At 49.1% G+C, this 13,910-nt stretch overlaps 1 protein-coding gene across 2 annotated transcripts in view; it reads right to left on the bottom strand.

Annotated features, from left to right (window-relative positions):
* gbe1a (glucan (1,4-alpha-), branching enzyme 1a) overlaps nucleotides 1–13,910 on the bottom strand; it is a 249,035-nt gene that overhangs the window by 34,290 nt on the left and 200,835 nt on the right. The gene's annotated exons all lie outside the window — the stretch shown is intronic.

Genomic DNA, 13,910 nt, shown 5'->3' with positions numbered 1-13,910 from the left:
CCGTTTCCCTCTCTCTCCCTAGTTAACGTGACGCCGTTTCCCTCTCTGTCCCTAGTTAACATGACACCGTTTCCCTCTCTCTCCCTAGTTAACGTGACGCCGTTTCCCTCTCTGTCCCTAGTTAACATGACACCGTTTCCCTTAACCATCCCTCCCTCCCTCTCCTTCCTTCCTCCCTCCCTCTTCCCTCCTCCCTCTCTCTCCTCTTCCCTCCTCCCTCTCTCCTCTTCCCTCCTCCCTCTCTCTCCTCTTCCCTCCTCCCTCTCTCTCCTCTTCCCTCCTCCCTCTCTCCTCTTCCCTCCTCCCTCTCTCCTCTTCCCTCCTCCCTCTCTCTCCTCTTCCCTCCTCCCTCTCTCCTCTTCCCTCCTCCCTCTCTCTCCTCTTCCCTCCTCCCTCTCTCCTCTTCCCTCCTCCCTCTCTCTCCTCTTCCCTCCTCCCTCTCTCTCCTCTTCCCTCCTCCCTCTCTCCTCTTCCCTCCTCCCTCTCTCTCCTCTTCCCTCCTCCCTCTCTCTCCTCTTCCCTCCTCCCTCTCTCCTCTTCCCTCCTCCCTCTCTCTCCTCTTCCCTCCTCCCTCTCTCTCCTCTTCCCTCCTCCCTAACTCTCTCTCCTCTTCCCTCCTTCCTCTCCTCTCCTATTCCTCCGTCACTCTCCTCTTCTCTTCCTTTCTCTCTAGGGGACGAGACAGGTGTTGGTGTGTAGATGCTTGATAGATCATCCTGTGCATTTCTTCTCTGATAGACCTCCTCTCGGTCTGTCTGTCTGTCTAGACGTCTGTCTGTCTGTCTCGTCTGTCTGTCTAGACGTCTGTCTGTCTGTCTCGTGTGTCTGTCTGTCTGTCTGTCTACACGTCTGTCTGTCTGTCTTGTGTGTCTGTCTGTGTCTGTCTGTCTCGGTCTGGAAGTCTGTCTGTCTCGGTCTGGAAGTCTGTCTGTCTAGATGTCAGTCCGTCAGTCCGTCTGCTGTGATCTACACCATTACACATCTCTATCAGTCTACAGTACCTACCTCCTCACTCTTCAGAGTGTGTGTGTGTGTGTGTGAGACAGAGAGCGAGAGTTGCTGTGAGACGGCTTTATGGAATGAAATAAAGTAAATATGAGCCTGCTGGGTAAAAGCAGCTGGAAGACCGTTTTGGAGAATAGATTTAGAGAAGTGTGTGTGTGATACCATAGTGTGTGTGTGATACCATAGTGTGTGTGTGATACCATAGTGTGTGTGTGATACCATAGTGTGTGTGTGTGATACCATAGTGTGTGTGTGTGATACCATAGTGTGTGTGTGTGTGATACCATAGTGTGTGTGTGTGTGATACCATAGTGTGTGTGTGTGTGATACCATAGTGTGTGTGTGTGTAATACCATAGTGTGTGTGTGTGTGTGTAATACCATAGTGTGTGTGTAATACCATAGTGTGTGTGTGATACCATAGTGTGTGTGTGTGTGTGATACCATAGTGTGTGTGTGTGTGATACCATAGTGTGTGTGTGTGATACCATAGTGTGTGTGTGTGTGATACCATAGTGTGTGTGTGTGTGATACCATAGTGTGTGTGTGTGTAATACCATAGTGTGTGTGTGTGTGTGTAATACCATAGTGTGTGTGTAATACCATAGTGTGTGTGTGTGATACCATAGTGTGTGTGTGTGTGATACCATAGTGTGTGTGATACCATAGTGTGTGTGTGTGTGTGTGATACCATAGTGTGTGTGTGTGTGTGTGATACCATAGTGTGTGTGTGTGTAATACCATAGTGTGTGTGTGTGTGATACCATAGTGTGTGTGTGTGTGTGATACCATAGTGTGTGTGTGTGATACCATAGTGTGTGTGTGTGTGTGATACCATAGTGTGTGTGTGTGTGTGTGTGTGATACCATAGTGTGTGTGTGTGTGTGTGTGTGATACCATAGTGTGTGTGTGTGTGTGATACCATAGTGTGTGTGTGTGTGTGTGATACCATAGTGTGTGTGTGTGTGTGATACCATAGTGTGTGTGTGTGTGTGTGTGTGATACCATAGTGTGTGTGTGATACCATAATGTGTGTGTGTGTGATACCATAGTGTGTGTGTGTGATACCATAGTGTGTGTGTGTGATACCATAGTGTGTGTGTGTGATACCATAGTGTGTGTGTGTGTGTGTGATACCATAGTGTGTGTGTGTGTGATACCATAGTGTGTGTGTGATACCATAGTGTGTGTGTGCGATACCATAGTGTGTGTGTGTGTGATACCATAGTGTGTGTGTGATACCATAGTGTGTGTGTGTGTGATACCATAGTGTGTGTGTGATACCATAATGTGTGTGTGTGTGATACCATAGTGTGTGTGTGTGATACCATAGTGTGTGTGTGATACCATAGTGTGTGTGTGTGATACCATAGTGTGTGTGTGTGTGATACCATAGTGTGTGTGTGTGTGTGTGATACCATAGTGTGTGTGTGATACCATAGCGTGTGTGTGTGTGATACCATAGTGTGTGTGTGATACCATAGTGTGTGTGTGATACCATAGTGTGTGTGTGTGATACCATAGTGTGTGTGTGTGTGATACCATAGTGTGTGTGTGTGTGATACCATAGTGTGTGTGTGTGATACCATAGTGTGTGTGTGTGTGATACCATAGTGTGTGTGTGTGTGATACCATAGTGTGTGTGTGTGATACCATAGTGTGTGTGTGTGATACCAAAGTGTGTATGTGATACCATAGTGTGTGTGTGTGTGTGATACCATAGTGTGTGTGTGATACCATAGTGTGTGTGTGTGTGATACCATAGTGTGTGTGTGTGTGATACCATAGTGTGTGTGTGTGTGATACCATAGTGTGTGTGTGTGTGTGTGATACCATAGTGTGTGTGTGTGTGATACCATAGTGTGTGTGTGTGTGATACCATAGTGTGTGTGTGTGTGTGTGTGATACCATTGTGTGTGTGTGTGTGATACCATAGTGTGTGTGTGTGTGTGATACCATAGTGTGTGTGTGTGTGTGTGTGATACCATAGTGTGTGTGTGTGTGATACCATAGTGTGTGTGTGTGTGATACCATAGTGTGTGTGTGATACCATAGTGTGTGTGTGTGTGATACCATAGTGTGTGTGTGTGTGTGTGTGATACCATAGTGTGTGTGTGTGTGTGTGTGATACCATAGTGTGTGTGTGTGTGTGTGATACCATAGTGTGTGTGTGTGTGTGTGTGTGATACCATACTGTGTGTGTGTGTGATACCATACTGTGTGTGTGTGTGTGTGTGATACCATAGTGTGTGTGTGTGTGATACCATAGTGTGTGTGATACCATAGTGTGTGTGTGTGTGATACCATACTGTGTGTGTGTGTGTGTGATACCATACTGTGTGTTAAACCTGGACTACTGAATAAAGCTGATAGAAACACCAGTTCATCTAATGGGTAGTTAGTAGCATGTTACTGCAGTCCTGTAACACACACAGGCGAGAGCCAGGCACGTTCCTCCATTGACCCACCCGGTGTTGCTTGTGTCTAGTCCGATAGGCTAAAAGCTCCTTGGCCTAGTGGTTGCCCCGGGAGACCAGAGTCTCGATAAACACCAGCAGAGGATTTGATTGATCCTCGGCTACCTACCGCCGTCTCCCCTCGGCTACCTACCGCCGTCTCCCCTCGGCTACCTACCGCCGTCTCCCCTCGGCTACCTACCGCCGTCTCCCCTCGGCTACCTACCGCCGCCTCCCCTCGGCTACCTACCGCCGCCTCCCCTCGGCTACCTACCGCCGTCTCCCCTCGGCTACCTACCGCCGCCTCCCCTCGGCTACCTACCGCCGCCTCCCCTCGGCTACCTACCGCCGCCTCCCCTCGGCTACCTACCGCCGCCTCCCCTCGGCTACCTACCGCCGTCTCCCCTCGGCTACCTACCGCCGCCTCCCCTCGGCTACCTACCGCCGCCTCCCCTCGGCTACCTACCGCCGGTTCTCCTCGGCTACCTACCGCCGCCTCCCCTCGGCTACCTACCGCCGCCTCCCCTCGGCTACCTACCGCCGCCTCCCCTCGGCTACCTACCGCCGCCTCCCCTCGGCTACCTACCGCCGCCTCCCCTCGGCTACCTACCGCCGCCTCCCCTCGGCTACCTACCGCCGCCTCCCCTCGGCTACCTACCGCCGCCTCCCCTCGGCTACCTACCGCCGCCTCCCCTCGGCTACCTACCGCCGCCTCCCCTCGGCTACCTACCGCCGCCTCCCCTCGGCTACCTACCGCCGTCTCCCCTCGGCTACCTACCGCCGTCTCCCCTCGGCTACCTACCGCCGTCTCCCCTCGGCTACCTACCGCCGTCTCCCCTCGGCTACCTACCGCCGCCTCCCCTCGGCTACCTACCGCCGGTTCTCCTCGGCTACCTACCGCCGCCTCCCCTCGGCTACCTACCGCCGCCTCCCCTCGGCTACCTACCGCCGCCTCCCCTCGGCTACCTACCGCCGCCTCCCCTCGGCTACCTACCGCCGTCTCCCCTCGGCTACCTACCGCCGTCTCCCCTCGGCTACCTACCGCCGCCTCCCCTCGGCTACCTACCGCCGCCTCCCCTCGGCTACCTACCGCCGGTTCTCCTCGGCTACCTACCGCCGCCTCCCCTCGGCTACCTACCGCCGCCTCCCCTCGGCTACCTACCGCCGCCTCCCCTCGGCTACCTACCGCCGCCTCCCCTCGGCTACCTACCGCCGTCTCCCCTCGGCTACCTACCGCCGTCTCCCCTCGGCTACCTACCGCCGTCTCCCCTCGGCTACCTACCGCCGCCTCCCCTCGGCTACCTACCGCCGCCTCCCCTCGGCTACCTACCGCCGTCTCCCCTCGGCTACCTACCGCCGCCTCTCCTCGGCTACCTACCGCCGTCTCCTCGGCTACCTACCGCCGTATGTGGACACCTGCTCATTGAACATCTCATTACAAAATCATGGGTATTAATATGGAGTTGGTTCCCCCTTTGCTGCTATAACAGCCTCCACTCTTCTGGGAAGGCTTTCCACTAGATGTTGGAACATTGCTGCTATAACAGCCTCCACTCTTCTGGGAAGGCTTTCCACTAGATGTTGGAACATTGCTGCTATAACAGCCTCCACTCTTCTGGGAAGGTCTTACCACTAGATGTTGGAACATTGCTGCTATAACAGCCTCCACTCTTCTGGGAAGGCTTTCCACTAGATGTTGGAACATTGCTGCTATAACAGCCTCCACTCTTCTGGGAAGGCTTTCCACTAGATGTTGGAACATTGCTCCTATAACAGTCTCCACTCTTCTGGGAAGGCTTTCCACTAGATGTTGGAACATTGCTGCTATAACAGCCTCCACTCTTCTGGGAAGGCTTTCCACTAGATGTTGGAACATTGCTGCTATAACAGCCTCCACTCTTCTGGGAAGGCTTTCCTCTAGATGTTGGAACATTGCTGCTATAACAGCCTCCACTCTTCTGGGAAGGCTTTCCACTAGATGTTGGAACATTGCTGCTATAACAGCCTCCACTCTTCTGGGAAGGCTTTCCACTAGATGTTGGAACATTGCTGCTATAACAGCCTCCACTCTTCTGGGAAGGCTTTCCACTAGATGTTGGAACATTGCTGCTATAACAGCCTCCACTCTTCTGGGAAGGCTTTCCACTAGATGTTGGAACATTGCTGCTATAACAGCCTCCACTCTTCTGGGAAGGCTTTCCACTAGATGTTGGAACATTGCTGCTATAACAGCCTCCACTCTTCTGGGAAGGCTTTCCACTAGATGTTGGAACATTGCTGCTATAACAGCCTCCACTCTTCTGGGAAGGCTTTCCACTAGATGTTGGAACATTGCTGCTATAACAGCCTCCACTCTTCTGGGAAGGCTTTCCACTAGATGTTGGAACATTGCTGCGGGGATTTGCTTCCATTCAAACACAAGAGCATTAGTGAGGTCGGGCACTGATGTTGGGTTATTAGGCCTGGCTCACAGTCGGCGATCCAATTCATCCCAAAGGTGTTCGATGGGGTTGAGGTCAGGGTTCTGTGCAGGCCAGTCAAGTTCTTCCACATCTCGACAAACCATTTCTGTATGGACCTCGCTTTGTGCACGGGAGCATTGTCATGCTGAAACAGGAAAGGGCCTTCCCCAAACTGTTGCCACAAAGTTGGAAGCACAGAATCATCTAGAATATCATTGTATGTTGTAAGGTTAAGATTTCCCTTCACTGGAACTAAGGGGCCCGAACCATGAAAAACATCCCCAGACCATTATTCCTCCTCCACCAAACTTTACAGTTGGCACTAAGCATTGGGGCAGGTAGCGTACTCCTGGCATCGGCCAAACCCATATTTGCACTTAATTTCCACTTCTCCAGAGTCCAATGGCGGCGAGCTTTACACCACTCTACGCTTGGCATTGCGCATGGTGATCTTAGGCTTGTGTGCGGCTGCTCTGCCATGGAAACACATTTCATGAAGCTCCCGACTAACAGTTTTTGTGCTGACGTTGCTTCCAGAGGCAGTTTGGAACTCAATAGTGAGTGTTACAACCGAGGACAGACGATTTTTACGTGCTTCAGCACTCTGCGGTACCGTTCTGTGAAGCTTGTGTGGTCTACCACTTCGCGGCTGAGCCAGTGTTTCTCCTTGACGTTTCCACTTCACATTGACAGCACTTACAGTTGACCGGGGCAGCTCTAGCAGGGCAGAAATTTGACAAACTAAATTGTTGGAAAGGTAGCATCCTAGGGCGGTGCCACATTGAAAGTCACTGAGCTCTTCAGTAATGAGAAGTATCTTCAGTATTCACCTCACTGTGTCAATGAGAAGTATCTTCGGTATTCACCTCACTGTGTCAATGAGAAGTATCTTCAGTATTCACCTCACTGTGTCAATGAGAAGTATCTTCAGTATTCACCTCACTGTGTCAATGAGAAGTATCTTCAGTATTCACCTCACTGTGTCAATGAGAAGTATCTTCAGTATTCACCTCACTGTGTCAATGAGAAGTATCTTCAGTATTCACCTCACTGTGTCAATGAGAAGTATCTTCAGTATTCACCTCACTGTGTCAATGAGAAGTATCTTCGGTATTCACCTCACTGTGTCAATGAGAAGTATCTTCAGTATTCACCTCACTGTGTCAATGAGAAGTATCTTCGGTATTCACCTCACTGTGTCAATGAGAAGTATCTTCAGTATTCACCTCACTGTGTCAATGAGAAGTATCTTCAGTATTCACCTCACTGTGTCAATGAGAAGTATCTTCAGTATTCACCTCACTGTGTCAATGAGAAGTATCTTCAGTATTCACCTCACTGTGTCAATGAGAAGTATCTTCAGTATTCACCTCACTGTGTCAATGAGAAGTATCTTCGGTATTCACCTCACTGTGTCAATGAGAAGTATCTTCGGTATTCACCTCACTGTGTCAATGAGAAGTATCTTCAGTATTCACCTCACTGTGTCAATGAGAAGTATCTTCGGTATTCACCTCACTGTGTCAATGAGAAGTATCTTCGGTATTCACCTCACTGTGGGGTAAGAAGGGATGGAGGGAATAAAGGGATGAAAATAAAAATGGCACTCGAAGGTCTCATTATAACCAGTCTAACACAGCTTACAGTCAACGGAGGAGAGAAAAGAAGAGAAAGATGGGGGGGAAGAGAGAGGACCTTAAACCAGTATTTACGCTCTCCTGGAGCTCAGGGGCTTTCAGAGGACGATAGTAAAGAACAATAGAAGAAACGGAGAAGAGGAGTAGTAGGGAGCAGAAGGCCAAAGAAGTGAAAAGTACTTTCTATTCGTCAGATCTCTTCTCCCCCATCTCCCTCTCTCCCCCATCCCTCCCTCTCTCTCTCTCTCCATCCCTCCCTCTCTCTCTCCATCCCTCCCTCTCTCTCTCCCCCATCCCTCTCTCTCTCCCCCATCCCTCTCTCTCTCCCCCCATCCCTCTCCCTCTCTCCCCATCCCTCTCTCTCTCTCCCCATCCCTCCCTCTCTCTCCCCATCCCTCCCTCTCTCTCTCCCCCATCCCTCTCTCTCTCTCCCCATCCCTCCCTCTCCCTCTCTCTCTCTCCCCCCATCTCTCCCTCTCTCTCTCTCCCCCCATCCCTCCCTCTCTCCCCCATCCCTCCCTCCCTCTCTCTCTCCCCATCCCCCCCCCCTCTCTCTCTCCCCCTCCCCGATCTCCCCTCCCTCTCTCCCCCATCTCCCCTCTACTGCTGCTGCTAACAGTAGAAATACTGATGAAGTGAGATGTGGAGATCCCAGCTCAGCTAATGCCGTTGTCAACAGAAACAGTGTATAAAAGTTGAAGACATGAAAACTACGATATAACACATATGGAATCATGTAGTAACCAAAAAAATAGTGTTAAACAAAAAACAATATATTTTAGATTCTTCAAAAGTAGCCGCCTTGATGACACTCTTGGCATTCTCTCAACCAGTTCAACCCGGAATGCTTTTCCAACAGTCTTGAAGGAGCTCCCACATATGTTGGATTGGGTTTATTGGTGTTGAAATACACCAGGATGCTGATGTCATACAGTCCGTAGTTTGTGTGTTCATAATTTTGCATAACGACAATAGAATGATGATGTCACTGCGACAGCTGTTGATAGACGTAGTATGAACCAGAATTTGGTCTTGAAATCTGTGGTTGTTTAATTCACTACTGCCGTACTCACTCTGTTTACTACACTACTCACTCTGTTTACTACGCTACTCACTCTGTTTACTACGCTACTCACTCTGTTTACTACGCTACTCACTCTGTTTACTACGCTACTCACTCTGTTTACTACACTACTCACTCTGTTTACTACACTACTCACTCTGTTTACTACACTACTCACTCTGTTTACTACACTACTCACTCTGTTTACTACACTACTCACTCTGTTTACTACGCTACTCACTCTGTTTACTACGCTACTCACTCTGTTTACTACGCTACTCACTCTGTTTACTACGCTACCGTACTCACTCTGTTTACTACACTACGCTACTCACTCAGTTTACTACACTACGCTACTCACTCAGTTTACTACACTACGCTACTCACTCAGTTTACTACACTACGCTACTCACTCAGTTTACTACACTACGCTACTCACTCAGTTTACTACGCTACGCTACTCACTCAGTTTACTACGCTACGCTACTCACTCAGTTTACTACGCTACGCTACTCACTCAGTTTACTACGCTACGCTACTCACTCAGTTTACTACGCTACTCACTCAGTTTACTACGCTACTCACTCAGTTTACTACGCTACTCACTCAGTTTACTACGCTACTCACTCAGTTTACTACGCTACTCACTCAGTTTACTACGCTACTCACTCAGTTTACTACGCTACTCACTCAGTTTACTACGCTACTCACTCAGTTTACTACGCTACTCACTCAGTTTACTACGCTACTCACTCAGTTTACTACGCTACTCACTCTGTTTACTACGCTACTCACTCTGTTTACTACGCTACTCACTCTGTTTACTACACTACTCACTCTGTTTACTACACTACTCACTCTGTTTACTACACTACTCACTCTGTTTACTACACTACTCACTCTGTTTAGTACACTACTCACTCTGTCTACTACACTACTCACTCTGTTTACTACACTACTCACTCTGTTTAGTACACTACCCGTACTCACTCTGTCTACTACACTACTCACTCTGTTTACTACACTACTCACTCTGTTTAGTACACTACCCGTACTCACTCTGTCTACTACACTACTCACTCTGTTTACTACACTACTCACTCTGTTTACTACACTACTCACTCTGTTTACTACACTACTCACTCTGTTTACTACACTACTCACTCTGTTTACTACACTACTCACTCTGTTTACTACACTACTCACTCTGTTTACTACACTACTCACTCTGTTTACTACGCTACTCACTCTGTTTACTACGCTACTCACTCTGTTTACTACGCTACTCACTCTGTTTACTACGCTACTCACTCTGTTTACTACGCTACTCACTCTGTTTACTACGCTACTCACTCTGTTTACTACGCTACTCACTCTGTTTACTACGCTACTCACTCTGTTTACTACGCTACTCACTCTGTTTACTACGCTACTCACTCTGTTTACTACGCTACTCACTCTGTTTACTACGCTACTCACTCTGTCTACTACGCTACTCACTCTGTCTACTACGCTACTCACTCTGTCCACTACGCTACTCACTCTGTCCACTACGCTACTCACTCTGTCCACTACGCTACTCACTCTGTCCACTACGCTACTCACTCTGTCCACTACGCTACTCACTCTGTCCACTACGCTACTCACTCTGTCCACTACGCTACTCACTCTGTCCACTACGCTACTCACTCTGTCCACTACGCTACTCACTCTGTCCACTACGCTACTCACTCTGTCCACTACGCTACTCACTCTGTCCACTACGCTACTCACTCTGTCCACTACGCTACTCACTCTGTCCACTACGCTACTCACTCTGTCCACTACGCTACTCACTCTGTCCACTACGCTACTCACTCTGTCCACTACGCTACTCACTCTGTCCACTACGCTACTCACTCTGTCCACTACGCTACTCACTCTGTCCACTACGCTACTCACTCTGTCCACTACGCTACTCACTCTGTCCACTACGCTACTCACTCTGTCCACTACGCTACTCACTCTGTCCACTACGCTACTCACTCTGTCCACTACGCTACTCACTCTGTCCACTACGCTACTCACTCTGTCCACTACGCTACTCACTCTGTCCACTACGCTACTCACTCTGTCCACTACGCTACTCACTCTGTCCACTACGCTACTCACTCTGTCCACTACGCTACTCACTCTGTCCACTACGCTACTCACTCTGTCCACTACGCTACTCACTCTGTCCACTACGCTACTCACTCTGTCCACTACGCTACTCACTCTGTCCACTACGCTACTCACTCTGTCCACTACGCTACTCACTCTGTCCACTACGCTACTCACTCTGTCCACTACGCTACTCACTCTGTCCACTACGCTACTCACTCTGTCCACTACGCTACTCACTCTGTCCACTACGCTACTCACTCTGTCCACTACGCTACTCACTCTGTCCACTACGCTACTCACTCTGTCCACTACGCTACTCACTCTGTTCACTACGCTACTCACTCTGTTCACTACGCTACTCACTCTGTTCACTACGCTACTCACTCTGTTCACTACGCTACTCACTCTGTTCACTACGCTACTCACTCTGTTTACTACGCTACTCACTCTGTTTACTACGCTACTCACTCTGTTTACTACACTACTCACTCTGTTTACTACACTACTCACTCTGTTTACTACACTACTCACTCTGTTTACTACACTACTCACTCTGTTTACTACACTACTCACTCTGTTTACTACACTACTCACTCTGTTTACTACACTACTCACTCTGTTTACTACACTACTCACTCTGTTTACTACACTACTCACTCTGTTTACTACACTACTCACTCTGTTTACTACACTACTCACTCTGTTTACTACACTACTCACTCTGTTTACTACACTACTCACTCTGTTTACTACACTACTCACTCTGTTTACTACACTACTCACTCTGTTTACTACACTACTCACTCTGTTTACTACACTACTCACTCTGTTTACTACACTACTCACTCTGTTTACTACACTACTCACTCTGTTTACTACACTACTCACTCTGTCTACTACACTACTCACTCTGTCTACTACACTACTCACTCTGTCTACTACACTACTCACTCTGTCTACTACACTACTCACTCTGTCTACTACACTACTCACTCTGTCTACTACGCTACTCACTCTGTCCACTACGCTACTCACTCTGTCCACTACGCTACTCACTCTGTCCACTACGCTACTCACTCTGTCCACTACGCTACTCACTCTGTCCACTACGCTACTCACTCTGTCCACTACGCTACTCACTCTGTCCACTACGCTACTCACTCTGTCCACTACGCTACTCACTCTGTCCACTACGCTACTCACTCTGTCCACTACGCTACTCACTCTGTCCACTACGCTACTCACTCTGTCCACTACGCTACTCACTCTGTCCACTACGCTACTCACTCTGTTCACTACGCTACTCACTCTGTTCACTACGCTACTCACTCTGTTCACTACGCTACTCACTCTGTTCACTACGCTACTCACTCTGTTCACTACGCTACTCACTCTGTTTACTACGCTACTCACTCTGTTTACTACGCTACTCACTCTGTTTACTACGCTACTCACTCTGTTTACTACGCTACTCACTCTGTTTACTACGCTACTCACTCTGTTTACTACGCTACTCACTCTGTTTACTACGCTACTCACTCTGTTTACTACGCTACTCACTCTGTTTACTACGCTACTCACTCTGTTTACTACGCTACTCACTCTGTTTACTACGCTACTCACTCTGTTTACTACGCTACTCACTCTGTTTACTACGCTACTCACTCTGTTTACTACGCTACTCACTCTGTTTACTACGCTACTCACTCTGTTTACTACGCTACTCACTCTGTTTACACGCTACTCACTCTGTTTACTACACTACTCACTCTGTTTACTACACTACTCACTCTGTTTACTACACTACTCACTCTGTTTACTACACTACTCACTCTGTTTACTACACTACTCACTCTGTTTACTACACTACTCACTCTGTTTACTACACTACCGTACTCACCCTGTTTAGTACATGGCCTCACATGTGAATCCTTAAATAGATGGGTGGGGCTAAGGCTTAAGAGGGTGTGAACGATGCTGAATAGGTGGAGACAAAGAAGAGGTCTCCAGTAGGTGTACCAGAACATTCAAGGGCCATTTTCTCAACAGTGGAGTTACAAGTTTATCAACTTTCAAAGCAGTATTGACTTTCCCATTTTTCCTCAACTGTAGTGTATAACATACCATTTTCTAGCTCTGAGTCTCTACTTTTATCCAATGTAAAAAACACCATTGTTGCTTCATAAGACGAATCGAGCCGGTCAGTCACATATCCCACAACGAACCTCTTCAACACAAACTCTGTGTGTGTGTCCCAGTGTGTGTGTATGTGTCCCAGTGTGTGTCCCAGTGTGTGTGTCCCAGTGTGTGTGTGTGTCCCAATGTGTGTGTATGTGTCCCAGTGTGTGTGTGTGTGTCCCAGTGTGTGTGTGTGTGTCCCAGTGTGTGTGTCCCAGTGTGTGTGTGTGTGTCCCAGTGTGTGTGTGTCCCAGTGTGTGTGTGTCCCAGTGTGTGTGTGTCCCAGTGTGTGTGTGTCCCAGTGTGTGTGTGTCCCAGTGTGTGTGTGTCCCAGTGTGTGTGTGTCCCAGTGTGTGTGTCCCAGTGTGTGTGTGTGTGTCCCAGTGTGTGTGTGTCCCAGTGTGTGTGTCCCAGTGTGTGTGTGTGTGTCCCAGTGTGTGTGTGTCCCAGTGTGTGTGCGTCCCAGTGTGTGTGTGTGTGTCCCAGTGTGTGTGTGTGTGTGTGTGTGTGTTCCAGTGTGTGTGTGTGTCCCAGTGTGTGTGTGTGTGTGTCCCAGTGTGTGTGTGTGTGTCCCAGTGCAGTGTGTGTGTGTGTGTGTCCCAGTGTGTGTGTGTGTGTGTCCCAGTGCAGTGTGTGTGTGTGTGTGTCCCAGTGTGTGTGTGTGTGTCCCAGTGTGTGTGTGTGTGTACACGTCCCAGTGTGTGTGTGTGTGTGTCCCAGTGCAGTGTGTGTGTGTGTCCCAGTGTGTGTGTGTCCCAGTGTGTGTGTGTGTCCCAGTGCAGTGTGTGTGTCCCAGTGCAGTGTGTGTGTGTGTGTCCCAGTGTGTGTGTGTGTGTGTCCCAGTGCAGTGTGTGTGTGTGTGTGTCCCAGTGTGTGTGTGTGTGTCCCAGTGTGTGTGTGTGTGTGTGTGTCCCAGTGCAGTGTGTGTGTGTGTGTGTCCCAGTGTGTGTGTGTGTGTGTCCCAG

The sequence above is a fragment of the Salvelinus fontinalis genome, chromosome 10 (assembly GCF_029448725.1).
Source record: "Salvelinus fontinalis isolate EN_2023a chromosome 10, ASM2944872v1, whole genome shotgun sequence".
Taxonomy (NCBI): domain Eukaryota; kingdom Metazoa; phylum Chordata; class Actinopteri; order Salmoniformes; family Salmonidae; genus Salvelinus; species Salvelinus fontinalis.
This window is presented reverse-complemented; position numbering and strand designations above follow the sequence as displayed.